Source organism: Pyxicephalus adspersus, chromosome 7, assembly GCF_032062135.1.
Source record: "Pyxicephalus adspersus chromosome 7, UCB_Pads_2.0, whole genome shotgun sequence".
Classification (NCBI taxonomy): Eukaryota; Metazoa; Chordata; class Amphibia; order Anura; family Pyxicephalidae; genus Pyxicephalus; species Pyxicephalus adspersus.
Window position 1 is genome coordinate 70,104,622 of NC_092864.1, and position 14,696 is coordinate 70,119,317.

A 14,696-nucleotide genomic window follows, 5' to 3' on the forward strand; every position below is an offset into this window, starting at 1 on the left:
GAATGGGTGGGTTCTCACATCATGATGTCACTCTGGGGGAAGTTTCTTCCTCTTTCAGGGACACACGGCTCCCTGGAGTCTGTTTATTTAGTGGTCCGTGATTTCCAAAAGGTTGGGGACCACTGCTTTGGATGACAAGACAGCATTGTCCACTGGTGTCCAACAATCCTGCACAAAAAGAATAATAAAGAAGAAGTGTCCAATCATAATAAACTCATCAGTACAACATTGTTTAACCCTATGAAAGGAGAAAAAAAAGATAACACACTGAGCCAATGTGACTTTAAACTTTTCCCTTGATTTTTCAGGGAAAAATAAGTAGGTAAAAAATAATTGATATTTCAGATTGGTTTATATATAAGTATTACGTACTTTGGACCTGATTTATTAAAGCTCTCAAAAGGCTGGAGAAGATACACTTTCATCAATAAACCTGGGTGATCCAGCAAACCTGGAAGTCATTTACTATTTTGTTAGCAAACATTTTCAAACCTAAACCAGATGCATTGCAATTTTTATGGATCACCCAATTATTGTACAGCATTGCATAATATGTTGGTGCTATATAAATATTGTTTATTATTATTGTTATTATTTTTATTATTATTATTATTCTTAATATTATCCCCTTGATGAGTTTCCTGATTAAGAGCAAGGAATTCACAAGGGAGCTCTAGCCATTAAAAAGTGACCATGTTATGAACAATATATGAGACACAATCAAAATACTTGATTTGTGGGGCCAGAAAATATGGCAATCATTGTTTGTAGAATGTTGTTTTTTTCATTAGAATGATAACCTTCATTATACTATAAATCTGTAGACATGATAAATGCAAAAAGTTTACCTTCCCACTAATATGATATGATTTTATGGGATAATTTAAAGTAATGAACACATACCTTCTTTTTTATTTGTAATTCATAGTAACTTTCTTTGTATTTTTTTAATTAGATGCAAACTTTATATACACAATTTTCCTAAAATAAGGGCAAATGGTGAAGAATAGGAAACCTTTTTTGAATGAATGGTTCATTGCAAGTAGCAGCTGAAGAAAATGGGAAAGTGAATGGACGCTGATGCCATTCAAAAATCTAAATTACAGACAATTACATAAATAGAGTTTGTGCTCTAGGCAAATAAAACTAGATCACAATAGCTGACAACCTTGCAATATAAAATTTTAACGTGTTGAGATATTGTCCTTGCAACTTCTACAGCCATGCATAAACAGCACTATTAAAGAAAAGATGACAGGATAAAAAAGATAATGTATACATATTGCGTGGTCTCAGGATAAAGCACAGCTGCATTATGAATATTAAATGAGTTATTCCAGTTTTAATATTTATCATATAAGTACAAGTACAAATGAAAGAGTCATTATAGCATGCTAAGCAGAATTTGTTTGATGCAAAGCAAGTAATCTCATCAATAATTTTGTGATCTTTCTCAACAGGACTTTATGGTTTAGGGAAAGAAGTACCCACTCATTGCAGGAATGTTGTACTGACATCAGCTCTGTGTTGCAAGAACTATAGATAGGGTTTCACATGACTGGTAGGTGACCCATAAATGACTGGTAGAAAGAGAGTGACAGTTACCGGTCTTACAAACTGGATGTGTAAGGCCTTGGTCCTAACAGGAACCAGCTAGTGAATAAAGCTCTGTGATGGAGCACTTTCAGTTTATTTGTTTATGGACAACATAAAAAGGTTTTGTTAAGGTAAGGGCATGCATATGGAATGGTGATATCAGCCTAAACACTTAGCTGCCTTTAACCACCTGGCCGGTAAACCCGACCTTGGTTCAGGTCCATCGATTTTGCAAAAATCGATAAACCCCAACTTTTCTCACTGTCTAAATCCCAATCACTTACCTGGTCCCCGCTGCGACGATCCAGCGTCGATCGAAAAAAAAAATACTCACCTTCTCCCCGCAGCTCCTCCGGACACGTCTTCTGTCTTCATCCGGCGAGTGCAGTGACGATCACCGGGTTTTTTTGAGGGAAGCCCAATTAACCTGACTGCATGTTTTTGGGATGTGGGAGTGCCCGAGAAAACCCACTTAAACAAGAGTAGAAAATACTCCTTGCAGATAGTTCCTTGATTCAGATTCGAACCTGGGACCTAGCACTCTGGCCACCGCACCCCCTTCCCCGTTTTTTCGGTAGCTGTATAAATACGGAGCATTGAGCCGCCCCTTAAACATGAAGGGGCGACTCAATAGTCAGTGTCAATTGTTAGGGCAGAAGTGAATAACCCACACTATCTGCACATGTGCGGGAGTCTCGGATGCCCTCGCCTGCGCAATAGCACAAGTATTTTAGGCGGTGATTCAGCTCAATACAGCCTTTTGCTGTCATGTTCATCTGATCACTCCCCCAGCAGTCAGCAGCAATCCTCTTATTCAAATCCCTAAATTCACTCAAATCAAATCAAATCCCTCTTATTCACTATCCCTAGTAAGTCCAACTATCAACTTGTCTGTTTTTATTAATATTATTGGTAATATTTACCATTACTAAAGTATAATTTATACCAAACAATTTTTTTTCTGAGTTTACCAATAACCTAACTTTTTTTTATTATTTGATGCAAATCTAACTGAAGCATTGATCTCAATAATCATTGATTACCTAACTTCTACAATAAATTGGCACTAACACAGCCCTAGAAACTTAAAGGTTTTTCTGAGAATTATTACATTATCAATTCTTGTTTCCTTATTTTAGTTAAATATAGGCCTTTCTACAATATCCAAGCTCACTACATTTATTAATCTACATCCGCCAATAGTTAAATTTTTAAATTATATATTATCAACACAATTCATATATTTTATCAATTTTTCTAATCCTTGACTGGTCTCACGCCTATTTATCTTACTCTCTAGAACACCTTGGATTCCATCTCCCTTTAAGGAATCTGTTAGGACGTAACCCATATGGTCACCAATAAGATCTCCATACTTATGTTTCTATTCTATTTAAACCACATACAATCTAAATTTACTCACGACTATAACTTAACAATATGTCATAGACACATAGTACAATGCAACCTTCCTAAATATGTTGTCACAAACCAGCACATTAGAACCTTACCATTATATTCATTTTTCACAATGATATTCACTATCATTATCAAAAAACTCTTTCAAAATCTTATTTTTTATTTTCAACAATCCAACTTACGTTTTTTACAAATCTCTGTACTTTTGTCATGATTCTGCTTCTACTTTTTTCATTCTTTTCTTTCTCCTTTTCTTGTTGAATTTTGCATTCTACTAATAAACTTTTTTGGGGGGAGTACTTATAACTGATTAGGAAGAGGGATTAGTACTTCCACTTTTTTTTTTCAAGCTTCATATTAAACACTAACTAAATTACAGTTGTTAGCCAACAACTTGTTTCTTTTTGAGCGTATTGTACATAAAACAAAGAAATCCTTCCAACTAGGTTTATTCAATGCTATACATTTTTTATTACAAATTTAGGTTTATGTTGCATTTTCTATGTATTCTAAAAAATAACGGTCTCAACAATTTTCCACTAAGCAGGGTTCTTGTTCATAATAAGACCATCTGCCACACTAAATATGTTCTCTGTGTGAGTTTGGTAATGGGCAAACCTTTATAGATGGGAATTATTCACTTTAGTTCATATGGCTTTAGCATTTAATTTTTTACACTATGTATTAATCATGTTTTATTCACTTATGTAGTATATAAACACACACTTCCAATTTTCTGCAAATGCCAGTTCCTAAAATAGTTTAGAATTCATTTTGCATATTCCTGTGATTTGCATTACCTCCAGACCTTGCTGGTGAACTACATGGGAGAAAGCAGATCATATTCAGATAATAAGAGGCATGAATCCCATAACATCACATTCAGTTGGATAGTGGCAATTTGAGAGAGGTTACATAAAAACAAAGCCACATAAAACACCATACAAAAGAATTATATAAAGGTGTGTCCATTAAAACTATTTTCTTACGTTTGATGTACCTTTGAAACACACCTCAAATTCAAGTCATTAAAATGATACTTCATTGAGCACTGCTGTGTTTGATCTGCTTTGAGTTCTGATGCATTTCTTTGAACCAACCTATACAGATGCATTTGAAGTTCAGAAAAAGTAGGTCAGCCTTTTCCTATTTGTTATTAATTCCAATGCATGCATTTGCATTGCAATAGATATTCATATGCAAAAACTGTTTGCTGCTCAAGCACAGATTAGTCTACTATATAAACACTAATGCATTTACATGTCAAATACAGCCTTTGAAATCATGCTAGATGATTAACGCCCGAGGTCAGTACAATCATGTGTGTACAGCAGTCCCCCAACATTGTTCAAAAATCTGTTCTGACAAACTGATGAATGACCAGTTAGGAACCACAACTGTGCTTTCTTACAGAGGAGGGCACAGCAGGGTGTGACTTGCTAATTTTCCCTACCCTCTCTTAAGAACAGATCAGTGTACAACACGTGATCATTAATCTGTCAATGAAAACATTGTTTCCAGTGACAATCTAAGCCAGAGGTTGCCAACTAGTGGTCCACAAGGAGATTTTGGTGGTTCACAGCCAGAGCCGTGGACCATATCTCCCGTATGGATCCCAGGCTCAGGGTGGTGGGTGGGTTGTGTCCCTGGAGTGGGCGGAGTGGGTGGGATCTGGAATCATGACGTCACTCTGGGGGATGTTTCTTCTTCTTTGAGTTTCACACGGCTCCCCACGTATGTGCGGTCCGGAATCTGTAAATATAGTGGTCCATGACGTCTAAAAGGTTGGTGATCACTGGCCTAAGCCTTCTTCAGAGCCTCTAGTGGTGAGGATTTTGTGCTGCAGGCTACTGCCAGGTTCCGGTCCTTGAGCACACCAGGGTGGTTAGCACAATGCATGGTACCAAATCAGCAAGCAGATTATTGTCAAGGAAGGCCGGGGTCGAGGCAGGCAGCAGACAAGTGTAGTCAGGAACATAGCCAGGGGTCAAGTACCAGGAATCCAGGGAATAGACTGGTGACAAAAGGGTCACCAAAGACACAGGGGAACACTGGGGATACAGGAGGCATGGGTGACACGTGGGGTCACCGCAGACACGGGAACAGTGGAACAGCGGACCGGAATAGACAGGGAAACAACAGACAGAGAAACAAGTGACTGGGTGACAAGGAGTTAGCACAGCTGGGCTGGGAAAGCACTCAATAAACCAACAGGTGTATAGGAGATGCTCAGCAGAGCTAGGGTGCTCAGCATGAACGCTGAGCACTGTGTCTGAGCCAGCAAGTTAGCCAAGGACTATTAAGAGGCTATCTCCTGATTGGCAGGTGGGAGAGACGATACTGAATAAGTCTGGAAGAGCAGGCCTGTCCAAAGTCAGAACTGCCTGCATGTGCAGGAAAGAGGTGAGGAGAAAGTAAGTGTGACAAATAATCAGTAAGTGAATACTCTTCAGTGGGCAGATAATGCTGAAGTCAAGCCAGGGCTCATAAACACAGGGGAGAAAAATGAACAATTTTAATAAAATACAGGCCAACTAATTTCCATATATGGTTTAAACCAATAGATATAGTGAAAAGCAGCTAGTTTTGGGAGAGCTATAGTTTAGTATAGTGTATTTAGTATCTATTACATGTTAAAACTTTTATTGTTTTTCTTGCCAGTAAAGGTTATAATGATAATAACAAAAATTAATCTATATTGGACCTATCACCAACATTTTTTCTTTCTATAAAAGAGTAGATATCCCTTTTTATATAAAGTAAAAATGTGGTTTTCCCCCCCATCTGTCTTTACTACCGCAGCTTACTTAAGTCACCTATCCGATCTCATGCATGTGCCTTTTCTAAGCACTGAAAAAAATGCCAACCTCACGCATTGGACAAAGGAGGATTCCAGGATGGCGCAGGACGGAATCGAGGCCAGGTATAGAGGGAACTGGGCGCTCTGCATAAGTAAAGGTCATTGGTGTTTTTTTTTAATATTTTTAGAACAATTCAGCTTTAAGAAAATTATTGCATTAATGAGTACTTTTGGAACTACACACATATTATTCTGTTTTACTGGTCAAATTACTAGACATAGGTAAATTAAGTGTAAACCCTAAGATCACCAAATGGGCGCACAAATAACTTTATTTTATAAAATACTATATATATCTGTCAGGAACTGCATTCATGCTAAAGTAGATGGTCAGAGACTGCAGACATACTACAAGAGACAGTGGGGGATTGAAAACAATACACGTTACACAAAACTGCTAAATGTCACTGTTATTTTGATGTTAATAATTCCATAGAAATCACTAATATATATTATTTTCTCTACGCAAAATACATTATAAAAATAAGGATAATATGCTATGTAATATATGTTAATATATGTTATGTATTATTTGATATATGTTATATAATATATAATTATGTAAAAAGGACAAAAAGTAAAGGAACACAAAAAGTAAGGCAAAACATTGCCTACTGCCTGGTTTACATTGTGTCCATAGGCTGTATGCTACTCTAAAGGCCACATATTAAAGTAGTCCCTTTACAAGTGGACTGTCTATTCCGGTATAAGATACAAATATGGATTTATGGAGAGCCTGTTAATGCAGGAAAGAGTGTATAAGAACAGCTTTCCAGGGGTATTCAGGGGCATGGCAGGGACAATTTTAACTTCTACTAACTGTTGCATGATCATTTATTACTTCTGCTTAGGATTAGGCATGGTTTCTCCATTATTGACAAAGCCAGTTTTATTAGTTTAGTGCTGCAGGCAGAGAGGTAGTCTGTGTGTGTATGATTTGGAAATTTGTAGTACAAATGTTTGCATAATTAGTTAATTATCATAGGAGACAAGCTATTAAGATTATTTACAACTTATGTGTTCCCTGAACTTTCTAAATTAAAAAAGTTCAGAGTAATTAAAACTAAATTAAAACAGTAGCATATAGCATTGCGGTTCCATATTAGAAGTATCATCTAGGATCCCAATGACATGTCAAGTAAAATTAAAAAAGAAGTTTATCTGTTGGCAAATAGTAGGGGGTGTCCACTATTTTCTATGACAGCTCGCAGATCTGTCAACAATGTTTTTTGTCATTATAAATCATCTGGTAAATTTATTTAAAATAGTTTACTGCAGCATTTATTAAAATTGTGTTCCATTCATTTTCATCTCCAATATATAATTTAATGTAATATTGTAATGATGTACAGTATAATAATATTTTATTTACATTTTTTTAAATAATGTAGGTTAAAATAAGCGTTGACTTATATGAAGAAATAAAATTGTCAGCAGAATGTAGCGTAGTACTTTATGACATTATCACATGTATTTGCTTTCAATAGCCACCCTTGTAAATACTTTAAAAATAAAAAGTACCTGCAGAAAAAATGCTATCATGCCTATCTGTCAGTACAAGTTGGCATTGCTACTACACAACCTGTCAAGCAGTGATTGCCATGAGCTGAGCCAGCCCACCGGAAAAGTTATTATTCACCGTTTTACTATGACAGTATACATCTTTTAATTGCATCAGTATTCCTGGCAATCAAGAGGCTTCTCAGTAACATCTTACTGTTTAGGCCATATGGAAAGCTAGAGGGTTTGAATGCCAACGAAGATAGAAAACCAAAATATCCATGAGCATTTACTGTATACAGTATATATATCTAGGATATACGTACCTACATATACAAAAAAACATGACCACGAACAAATTGCTTAACCATTGATAATTCTTCCTAGACCAACCATTTACACAGTTTGACGAAATGATCAAAACCAATTATGTGTATTCTATTAATCTATCTAATCTATACTCTGATCTCAAAATACTATCTTCTGCACACATTGAGCACATTTCCCAAATACCTGTTACCTAAAAGACATTCTCCTATGCACTTTCCTTTAAAGCAGTTTGCCAAAATCACTTTTCTCAAAGGTACTTTCCCAAATTACTTTTAACCTACATACTTCTTAATTGTTAGGGATATCCCAACTTGAAATTTGAACTTGAGGAGATGAAATTATAGGTTTTAATCTGGAGCCAGATTCAGAATTGACTACGATTATAACTATTTGATCACGACTACCTCTGATGTCTATAATGCAACCGTTTGCATCGGAAAACTATATAGGTGTTTTTTTAACTGTTTGGGAGCTGTTGTCTGTTGTGACAGTCTGTAGAAACTTCATGCATCAGAAAGGATCATTATGGAGAATAGGGAGTAAAGAATGCCAGGGATAATGGAACAAGCAGTGATAAAATAGCAGCATTTGTGCTTTGAGTTGAGATACCATGCACATCAGATTGAATTTAAGTGTTTATAGTGCTAAATTTAGTGGATGATATTGTGGAGAAATTAAGAGATCAGGTTGTAGTGTGGCAATTGGCAGGTGACTTGCAATACATATACTGAGCAGTGAGGGCAGTGCTACCAATGTAAATAGTGCAGAGGGCTGGGGCAAATCTGTGTGAATAAATGGAAGTCCACTGGAGAACAAAGTGTGGGGAGGGGAAGGAGGGATTTGGGTTATGGGAACAATATGAGGTGGATATGTACACAGTGAGAAAATTATGTATCCAGGGTTGAACTTGCAACATCTCCAAAATACATACATACAAACTCCTAATATAGGCTCTTGTTATCTCTTGCCTGGATCAATGCAGCTCTGGCCTCTATAATCCATCATGAATGGTGCAGTTAGATTTATCTTTGCAAATCGCTTTATTGGCTTCTTTTATTTTACAATTAAATTCAAGCTACTTTCCTTGTATTTTAAATCTATCCACAGCTTTTGCCCCACCTAGATATCTAACCTGATACACAAGTGCACCATTGGTCTCCCTTTCCACTCCTCCAATGGCTGACCAATGACTTCTCCACTCATAACCTCAAGAGCTGTCCCTACTTGCTCATCTTTCAACCTTCTCTGCTAAACTTCATATGCCTCTTAACCCATTACTAATTCGCCACTATTTCATTTCCCACTCCATTGTATACTATTATCTTCCTTCTTAGATTATAAGAGTTTTTACCTACCTAATCCTACTGTACCAAATTTTTATGCCATCTCTAAGATTCACAAAGACGTGAAAAAAATCCTCCAGGATGTCCAATCGTTTCTAGTATTCGGAGTTTTACATCTTATGCTAGTAAATTAGTTCATGACTATTTACGTCTACATGTCCTTAGTTTACCCTCTTTTACTAAAGATTTGTTCCATATGGTAAAAAATCTTGAAGGGGTTACTTTTTCATCACACACTTTGTTGGATTGTTGACGAAACACTATGGTAGATCTTTTCCACAAACTCAAATGGAATCCACTTTTCAATATAAAGAATTTGTCATCAAATTAGTAAAATAATTTTTACACATAATGGGCCTGATTTATGAAAGCTCTCCAAGGTTGGAGAGAATAAACTTTCACCAGTGATGCTTGGTGATCCAGCAAACCTGGAATACATTTCTTCAAAGTCTTTTGCTATTTGTTAGCAAATGTTTTGAATCCTGGACAGATCCATTCCAGGTTTGCTGGACCACTTAGCTTCACTGATGAAAGTGTATTTTCCCCAGCCTCAGGAAGCCTTCATAAATCAGGGCCACTGTCTTTACTTTTGATGACCGGCTTTACCTACAGATACAGGGGGTAGCGATGGGCACTACATGTGCACCATCCAATGCTAACCTTTATCTGGGGGGCTGAGAGTATTTTCTCATGGCAAGTGATGAGGCGTCTGTGTACCTGTGCCACGTTTTACTGTGACACAGGTACATAGATGACACCTTATTATTATGGGACGGGCATTTAATAAGTATAAGTAAGTATTTCATTATTTTAGTCCTTGGGAAGCCTCTGCACCGCATGGCTGGTTGTTTGTGTTCCAGGTTGGTGTGCATTATGACGTTTGCTTTTGGTCCCATGGGGATTAGCCCACTTTTGCTGTCTATGAGATTTATAGATCGTTGTTCAGCAGGCTCATCCACTGCATCGGAGACTGACAATTCGTATGCACTTTTTGAGGCTCTCAATTTCCTTGAACAATTGTTTTTCCCTTTCATCCTCTTCGCCTGACAATCGGTCTCAAGTCTTTATCCTTGTTGACACTGGGTGGTGTGATCTTGGTTATCTCACAATGATAAGGATATACCTTATTCTATTTATTTTTTTATTTATTCAATTAGACTAATCAATACATGTTATGTGCTATAAATCTTTATAGAAAATTTCTAACCCAATACTGAGCCATAATATTGGACCAATTGCAACTTTGGAGGGGTACCATCAATACTTGTGAAGCACTTATGCAGTAATGATGTGGTGTCTTTGAATGTTCTTTTTAAGGTATCGCTAAAAGCTACAAAGGTAATTTTTATTTTTTTGCTTATACATTTGGTAATGTTTATGGTACAACGCTGTGTTATATGTTGGTGCTTTATAAATAAATGTTAATAATAATAAAATACTTTTTGGAGTTTAACTAATCTCACACAAATAATGCACACAAATAATGCTGCTGACTTCAAATGATGCTAAACATTGAAAAACAGCTTATCTCAAAATATGTCTGACAGGGACATAGTTTAGTGTGACTGAAATTAGCATGATTACAGTTGCAGAAATTAAATATCAATAAATAAATTATATATGTAAACAAAAATATCCAAAAAAGGGGTAACTTGAAAGCAGTTTTCTAGTGTTTTGTATTATTTGGATGAAAACTGCAGGTGTTTAATACACATGTAAATATGTAAATGAATATGATATATACTTTAAAGGACTATAGGACCATCGGGTTTTGGGAAACTTCTTGGATGCTCAAATTTAAATGAGTCAAATTAAACATCATCTGTTCTGTTTTTATTAAGTGATTCCAGCAGCAATCTGGGAAGAGTGAATGTATACGTCAAAAACTACTGGAAGTGGAAGACCGAGCATGTTGGGTATAAAAGAACAAGAGTTTCTATACAAGCACTTCCAATAACACAGCAAGACGTTTACGTAAAAACACCAGTACTGCATAAAGGACCTGGATAAAGGTATCAAGAAAAAAATCTGTGTAAAGGAAACATAATCTGTGTTACAGATTCTTAGTGAACTATACTGCCAAGTACAGGTGCAGAAAGACCTAGCAGCTTTAAAAACAGTTTATTGAATATTAAACTGCATAACAGGTGAAAATTAGGGTTAATGATGTAATGTGATATAATAAAGTGAATTGAAAACCAAATATTGACACAATAATGTTGGAAAAGATTGTTTGAAGCGGTAACCCCGATTCACACTCGGGTAGGTAAAAAATAAACACTTACCTGGTCCCATCAGCGTCCCCTGGTGTCCTCCAGTGTCCTGCCATCCTATGGCCAAGTCCTATTCCTTATTCTGTCCCCTGGCAAGTGCGCTAACATTCCCTGCGAGTTCCCGGTGACATTGGTGGCTACAGCCATCACTAGGGGCGCAGCAGGAATTTCAAATTATTTTGTATTGCATTCAATACAAAATAACTGTATTGAATGCAATACGCTGGGTTTATATGTCCAAAAGGGGTACATAGTCTTTCATGAAAATTTATTTTACAGTATAATATATTAGTATGAGTATAATAAAGTTTGAAACACAAAATCATGTCAAAGTTTATTATTACATTTAATATTATTTTTTATTGTGTTTTAGACTATGGAGTATAATAAGTATAGTACATAAATCTGTCTCTACTAAAAATAGCTAAATACAGACTCGGCTTTTATGTAATAAACATTTAAAGGAATAAACATTTAAAGGATACCTGCTGTCCAACAGTGATGGTTAATCCTGCCTTGTTTTCTGTTGCTTTCAGAGACATATGTAGTTTTCTATAGTCAAAGTTATAATGACATGGAAAGATGAAAAGCATTAGGCAATGCGCTGTGCCTTTGCAGTAGGTGTTACAGTTGGTATTTCTATTCGCTTACAGTGCACAGGAAATTACACTTTTTCCTGGTCAGCATATTTTTACAAAAAAATATGTATATAAAAAAAAAATTCTCACAGATGATAAAATAACTGAACCCATAGCACAAGTGATCTTAACATCACACTGTAAAATGAGCTATAGTTTATTCATCTTGACAGTTTAAAATGTATGCTGACATACACCAAAGATCTTTTACTAATACACCCTAAATTTTATATTAATTACATATTCATATTACATGCACCTTTTAAGGTTCTATACTTCCATCTAGTGGAAACAGAGTATAGAATATTTATAAATACATACAACAAAAGCTGCTGTATACTAGCAGTAATAGTAGCTATTGAACATAGGCATACGGAAAAGTAGATACTAAGAAATTGTATAGACTTATCAAAATGAGTGATACTATTATTTTACAAACTATGTTCTCATTGAAAAACTACTAATTAAATATTTCCAAAAATGAGAAAATATAAACATGTTTCTGACAAATAAAGACATAGATCATGTGTACTCATTTGAAAATAAAGGTGCAAACCACTTGCCACACAAAGCTATATCTGAAATATACCCTACTAAAACCAAAATATGATGATGTCTAAATAAATACACAGGGAGAAATGTTTCCTACAGTAATCTTTTTTTTCTTAAGCTAAATGGAGCAATTTTTACCCAGGACACCTATTTAAAACAGACATGGATACAAGAATACATCTTGGATTTACACAGCAGTGTTTTTTCTACAATGTGTCCATATTTTTGAAATCATTTATAAGATTCAGTCTACTATACCCCTTGCACCAAACAAAAGGTCCTTAGTAAAGAATATACGAGGTGCGAGTCAAAAGTATCTAGAAAGATACTGTTTCACTTAAATGGAGTGTTCTGTAAAGGCAAGGTAAGGTCGGGCAAACAAACAGACAGAGGAAATATAAAATGCACTTTACTGAATATTTTGCAATATAAACAAACTTATGATTACAGGTTCAGAGGTATTGGATGTTACAAATAAGGTGAATGCAATAGAGAAATGTAAAATACAAAGGGGATAACAGTTTCCAACAATGGACACTAGATGGCGTCTAAGGTTAGCACTCTTGCTATAATGGCCGACGGCTGCCCGAACGCCGAATGGACTGAAAGGGACCACACAATCTGGCTGCAGCTCACATGCTCAGCTACTGCTGCCTCATCAGATCAGGTCACACTCCTCCCTCCTGTACTCCTCAGCATTTATCACTTCTGGGCTTGTCCAACATCCCTGGGAATTCTGGGTAAAACAATTAAAAGGGCCACTCCTGTCAGTGGGGTCTGCACCTCTACACTATTGTATCCTGAGGTGCTGGCCACCCTACTACCGTTCTGTGTAGTGATGCTGCTGGATGTCACCACCAGTATCACTAGTCTACAAGATTTCATTACAGTTTAACCTCCGGACCGTTAAGCCCGACCTTGGTACGGGCTAAAAAAAAGTGCTATAATGGTTAACCCCGAGATTTTCCGTACATTAAAATCCCCACTTACCTGGTCCCGCTGTGCTCATCCAGCATCGTGTTCGTGTTCCAGCATCGTCCTCCGTCGATCGTCGATCTCCCTCTCCAGCGTCGTGTGCCTTCTCCTATATCAGCGGGACCGGTAACAAGCCGGTCGGCATCTTGTGTTCCGCCGGCCGGCATCTTACCTGGTCCCGCTGAAACGAGAAGCCGTCCGGCGGACAAAAAAAAGCCGCTCGGCTTCTCCCTGCGTGCGTGATGACGTCGGCGCGTGTGCGGGAAATTCAAATTCAAACCCATTCATTCATTTTGTATTGGATTGAATACAAACTCCTGTATCCAATCCAATACAAAATAATTCAAATAAATACAAAGTGTATAATTGGTAAATTGAAACTCTGATTTTGTATTGGATTGAATACAAACTCCGGTATCCAATCCAATACAAAAAAAATAAATAAATAAAAGTAAATAACTTGGAAATTCAAATTCATATTTTGCACTGGATTGGATACAAACTCCCGTATCCAATCAAATACAAAATAATTCAAAACAAACTCCAATAAATACACAATCAAAGTTTTAAAAATTGCCACACTAGGGAGGTGTTTTAGAATAATATTGTACTTTACAATATACAGAGTTATTGCTTTTTCAGTATTTTCAGTATTTTTGATTTGTTTATGTAGTCATGTTTAAGCTGATTCTTGTGTTTTTCCTTTAATTTTATTAAAAGTATTTTTTTTTTTTACATGATTGTGTGTCAAACATTTTTTATATTCATAATATCTACTAGACCCCTGTTCGGACATATTTCTGTAAGTTACAGGTCTACAATTAAAAAAAAAAAAATCAGGAAAAACAGTGGAACACTTTTGGTACAGAAATCTAGACCTCAGTGTACTGCCCAAGTGGTTAATGCCGTATTTGTTTACATACATTGTGCGTTTTTGAGAAGGTATGTTCAAGCTGTTTTGCTACGGACATTAAGATTTTGTTACAAACTTGGAAACATGGCAGAAGAAACCCACCAAACTTTAAAACAAGCATTTATGAATGAAGCTATGTGTCACACTCAAACTTACCAGTGGTTTAAATGGTTTAAAAACAGTGGTCTAGCTGCTCATGCAAAATAAAGCTGAAATTGGTAGATGAAAATAAGAAGATGGCACAGAATACACTTAGAAGAGATGACAGAAAATGACTTCAATGGGTGCTTCCAATCA